A 5,940-nucleotide genomic window follows, 5' to 3' on the forward strand; every position below is an offset into this window, starting at 1 on the left:
GTAATAAACAAATCAACAGCACAAGTAAAATGTTAGAAAACAATTTGAACAGATAATTCAATAAGGAAGATATAGAGATGACAAATTACACTATGAAAACCAGTGTGAAATTACTGAGTTTGATTAAGAAAAGTTCAAAATTAAAAATTAACATATCACTAGACACACTAAGGGTGAAAAAAAATCTAATGAAAACAAAACAAAACAAAAAACAATGCACAGATACTTAATGCTGGTGATCATTTAGAACAAGTGAACTTCTGTGCATTTCTCATAGGAATGAGAAATTGAGACAGCTTCTCTGAAGGTTGGTGGTTTATTATAAAGTTACTGGAACACTTATATAACACATTTATCCAGAAGTCCCACTTTATAGAGAAATGAAATCTTGTATTTACACAAAAATCTATTACCAAACATTCAGGGCAGCTATAACAGTGAAATTCTAGAAATAGCCACGTTCATCACCCAAGGAATGAGTAAACAAACTCTGGCATATTACAGAGTGTGAGACACTGCTGAGAAATATAAATAAACAAATTATATTGATGCAGGCAGCAATATGCTAAATGCTTTATGCAAAGTGAAAATTCAGACTTAAAGGCTTTATGGTTCCATTTATATGACATTTTGAAAAAGGCATATGGACAGGACTGGTCAGCTGGTAGTAAATTGGTAGGGTATTAACTAGAGAGACAAAAAATGAGAATTTTGGAGAGTTATCAAGCTGTTCTGTATTTTGATCATGTTTTGGTAACATAAGTCTGTGGATTTGTCAGACTTCTCAAAAAGTTTACAACAAAAAAGTGCATTTTAATTTGCTTGCAAATTTAAAATATTATAGAATATATTTTAAAATGTTACCAATTAATGAGAACATCTCTATGATATTACACATGGCCATTCCCCTGAACGAGTCTAAAGAGGACCCTTTATCCTCATTTAACATTCAATTACCTTTGACAGCTAGACTGCCGTGGTCAGCCTGTGTGCTGAGAAATAACCTCAGTTAGATGCTGGCAGGAGGCCTCTGTCGTTCCTGGGTCACTTGTTTGTCACAGACACTCTCATACACCTACTCGACACAGTTTGCAGACAGGGACACACAGGTGATGACAGTGAGATTTAATGTGAAAACAAAACATGTCTGTTATGTCACAGTTGTCTGAATGATACAAGCACAATACTGTTAAAATTGTGCTAGATTTCAAATATGATAAAGTGACCCTTTCCAGACTAGAGACCAACCCATTCTTCCTTAAAGGCTATTTATAAATATTTAACTAATTTAATCTTAACAATAAAATTTTAGTCATAGGAACTTATTATCATGATTGGCTGAACATTCAAAGGAAAGATAGATTGAAACATAACTATATGTCGGTACCAATATAGGTATTATTAATCAGAAGCAGAGCATATCAAGAAAAGTTGGTGAGATTACATGGAAGAACTAAACAAAAAAGATCTTCACGACCCAGATAACCACAATGGTGTGATCACTCACCTAGAGCCAGACATCCTGGAATGCGAAGTCAAGTTGGCCTTAAGAAGCATCACTATGATCAAAGCTAGGGGAGGTGATGGAATTCCAGTTGAGCTATTTCAAATTCTAAAAGATGATGCTATGAAAGTGCTGCACTCAATATGCCAGCAAATTTGGAAAACTCAGCAGTGGTCACAGGACTGAAAAAGGTTAGTTTTCATTCCAGTCCCAAAGAAAGGCAATGCCAAATTATGTTCCAACTACCGCACAATTGCACTCATCTCACGTGCTAGCAAAGTAATCTTCAAAATTCTCCACCCCAGGCTTCAGCAGTACACGAGCCATAAGCTTCCAGATGTTCAAACTGGATTTAGAAAAAGCAGAAGAACCAGAGATCAAATTGGAAACATCTGTTGGATCATTGAAAAAGCAAGAGAGTTCCAGAAAAATCAACTCTGCTTTCTTGACTACACCAAAGCCTTAGACTGTGTAGATCAAAACACACTGTGGAACATTCTTAAAGAGATGGGGACACCAGACCACCTGACCTGCCTCCTGAGAAACCTGTATGCAGGACAAAAAGCAACAGTTAGAACTGGGCATGGAAGAACAGGCTGATTCCAAATTGGGAAAGGAGTCCGTCAAGGCTGTATACTGTTACCCTGCTTATTTAACTTATATGCAGAGTACTTCATGAGAAATGCTGAGCTGGATGAAGCACAAGCTGGAATCAGGATTGCTGGGAGAAATACTAATAATCCCAGAAGACACCACTCTTATGGCAGAAAGCAAAGAAGACCTGAAGGGCCTCTTGATGAAAATGAAAAAGGAGAGTGAAAAAGTGGGCTTAAAGCTTAACATTCAGAAAAATAAGATCATGGCATCCAGTCCCATCACTTCATGGCAAATAGATAGGGAAACAATGGAAACAGTGACAGACTTTATTTTGAGGGGCTCCAAAATCACTGAAGATGGTGAATCAGCCATGAAATTAAAAGATGCTTGCTTCTTAGAAGAAAAGCTATGACCAACCTAAACAGCATATTAAAAAGCAGAGACGTTACTTTGTCAACAAAGGTCCATCTAGTCAAAGCTATGGTTTTTCCAGTGGTCATGTATGGATGTGAGAGTTGGACTATAAAGAAAACTGAGCCTCAAAGAATTGACGCTTTTGAACTGTGGTGTTGGAGAAGACTCTTGCAAGTCCCTTGGATTGCAAGGAGGTCAAACCAGTGAATCCTAAAGGAAATCAGTCCTGCATATTCATTGGAAAGACTGATGCTGAAGCTGAAACTCCAATATTTTGGCCACCTGATGTTAAGAGCTGACTCATTTGAAAAGACCTCATGCTGGGAAGATTTAAGGCAGGAGGAGAAGGGAACAAACGAGAATGAGAAGGTTGGATGGCATCACTGACTCGATGGACATGCATTTGAGTAAGCTTTGGGAGTTGATGATGGACAGAGAAGTCTGGCGTGCTGCAGTCCATAAAGTGACAAAGAGTCGGACACGACTGAGTGACTGAACTGAATTGAATTGAATCATAAGCTGTGGAAATAATTTTCCCAACTTTGGTTTTATCATTATTTCAAATAATGATGATGGGGTCATATTCTTTGTAAGCCAAATTGTAAATAAAATCTGCAAAGCCTGCATGTTCAACAGTGCTTTTTAATGTTAAAATCACATAGGAGTAGCAACAAATTGGATGACAAAATGAAACACTTTTTTTAAAATAACCACAATATTTGTAGATATTTGTGCAAAAATGCTGTTAACTATCTAGCTATAGGATTTTTAATTATGAAATCCACACCTACAGAAGCATGCAATTCTTTTCTTTAAAATAAGACCTCTTTAACGGCTCTCTCATTGACACCATGAGTATATTAAATTCTTGCAAAGTACTAATGAGATGTGTCTGTAGTCACAGCTGATTATATTCACAGAAGTTCATATATAAGATGAAATTGTGTTGAATACACACACAGCAGGGGAAAGCACTGTTTAAGCATTGAAGTGCTCAGTCATAACACGCACATTAAAATACCAAAACCTGCATTTCTACCACGGAAGAGCTTCTTCACCAGCTGAAAAGCCACTAAAAAGGTACTGTCTACCACCACCAAACACTGTGAAACATGAATGTGTATTTTTCTTCTTTAGAATCATATTCAAGCCTGTGTAACAAAACACATTTATTTATTTCACACAGCAACACTTCTGGTGGGATGGTATGGCTAGCCATGTGCTTTTAAATAAGCTTCATACTCATTTTAATTTTGTTCTTTAAAAGAGTGAAAGGAAAAAATAGTAGCTAAATGACTTGCTCTACATCTGGTAAAGAGAAGATTAAAAACCAGTGATCGAACTCCTGGGACAGCAGTGTTCCACGATTTCGTAAAACCTTCTTTACTAAGTAATGCATGTGTATGGAATCTAAAAAAAAAAAAAAAAATACTGAAGAACCTATTTGTAGGAAAGGAATGGAGACATGGATGTAGGGAATGGACTTACACATTTGGGGAGGGAGAGAGTGAGATGAATGGAGAAAGTTGCATCAACATACATACACAATCAGGCATGAGATGGATAGCCTGTGGGAAGTTGCTGGGCAGCACAGGGAGCCCAGTCTCAGGTGATGACCTGGAGGGATGGGAGGGGGAGGGGAGGGAGCAGACACAGGAGTAATTAAGGCTGATCTGTGTGGTGCTGGAGAAGACTCCTAAGAGTCCCTTGGACTGCAAGGAGATCCAACTAGTCCGTCCTAAAGGAGATCAGTCCTGGGTGTTCATTGGAAGGACTGATGCTGAAGCTGAAACTCCAATACTTTGGCCACCTCATGTGAAGAGTTAACTCACTGGAAAAGAATCTGATGCTGGGAGGGATTAGGGGCAGGAGGAGAAGGGGACGACAGAGGATGAGATGGTTGGATGGCATCATGACTCGATGGACATGAGTTTGAGCAAACTCCAAGAGATGGTGAGGGACAGGGAGGCCTGGTTTGCTGCAGTCCATGGGGTCACAAAGAGTCAGACATGACTGAGCAACTGAACTGAACTGAAAAATATAATATAAAAAGAAGTGGTTAACTTCTAAACTGGGAAATGTAGAGATCTTTAAAACTTTCTCTAATAACCGTGTGGCCAGTATTTAAAACATTTTAAAATAAACTCATCACACTACTGTTTTCAGCAATAATTTTCTGTGTTGCAATCACATCCTTGTTCCAAAGGCTGTATATCATGGGACTGAACCTCGGAGTCACTATGGTGTAGAACAGAGAGAGGAGTGTGTCAGTTCCTGCAGAATGACTGGCTTTGGGCCTTAAGTATCCAATGGTAGCAGATCCAAAGAATAAAAGCACAACCAACAGGCAAGAAGAACACGCGGAGAAGGCTTTGGCTTGCCCTCTGGCTGTTGGCGACCTCAGAATAGTGGAAATGATTCTGCTGTAAGAGGCAAGGATCAGCAAAAAGAGACGGCAGCAAACAACAGAGCTACTGCATGGACTGACAGCTCGTGTGCAGAAGTGTCTCCGCAGGCCAGCTTCAGAATGGGGGGAATGTCACAGAAGTGGTTAATCTCGTTCAAATGAAACGCAGAGAGAAGATCTGGCACGTTTGCCCTATCTGCACTGGGAGTCCACTGACCCAGGAGCCCACAGCCGGCTGGAGGCACACCTTTGGGGTCATGACCAGGGGATAGTGCAGAGAGACACAGACAGCCACACAGTGGTCATAGGCCATCACCACCAGGAGGAAGCACTCAGTGGCTTGGAGGATAAGGAAGAAGCACATTTGGGCAGCCCAGTCCAGCACAGAAATGCTTCTGTCCTGAGTCCAAAGGTTCGCCAGAATCCTAGGGAGAGTGACGGACACGGAACAGATTTGCAAGGAGGAAAATTTTGCCAGGAAAAAATATGTGGGTTTGTGCAGTGCAGGGACAAGCCTAGTTAGTATTATTATGAGGCTATTTCCAGTTAAGATAATGATGTAAATGATGGAGAATACCTCAAAGAATAGCCGTTGGAGGTCTGGAAGGTCAGAAAACCCCAGGAAAACAAGCTGTATCACTGTGGATACACTGTCTTCTGCTTCCATCTCTTCATATCTCATCTGTGGGAATGATCCAATCAGAGGTACTATTATTTCACTTTCATTAGCTCTTGTTTTCTTATAAAACAGGATGTTGCAACTTGCTGTTTTTCAATTTCCTATAAAAACCAAACCTATTACACCAGGTGCTCTAAATGTGTGATAAAGTGTGTTTTTCATCCTTATTAAATCTATCTGTAAATTAAAAAAAACTTTAATCTTTCTTTTTCTGCTGTATACAATATTTATTTAGTTCTGAAGATAAGTGATTGTAATTTTGCTATTCGCCTCAACACTCAAAAATACAAATTCTGAATTTAAGTTCCTTTATGAAATAACTTGATATTTGCATTTGAT

The 5,940-nt window shown here is 39.2% G+C and overlaps 1 pseudogene; it reads right to left on the reverse strand.

Annotated features, from left to right (window-relative positions):
* Positions 1–4,649: 4,649 nt before the first annotated feature.
* On the reverse strand, positions 4,650–5,604 carry LOC138421947 (olfactory receptor 10AG1-like; annotated as a pseudogene).
* Between the last annotated feature and the right edge of the window lie 336 nt (positions 5,605–5,940).

The sequence above is a fragment of the Ovis canadensis genome, chromosome 16 (assembly GCF_042477335.2).
Source record: "Ovis canadensis isolate MfBH-ARS-UI-01 breed Bighorn chromosome 16, ARS-UI_OviCan_v2, whole genome shotgun sequence".
Lineage (NCBI taxonomy): Eukaryota > Metazoa > Chordata > Mammalia > Artiodactyla > Bovidae > Ovis > Ovis canadensis.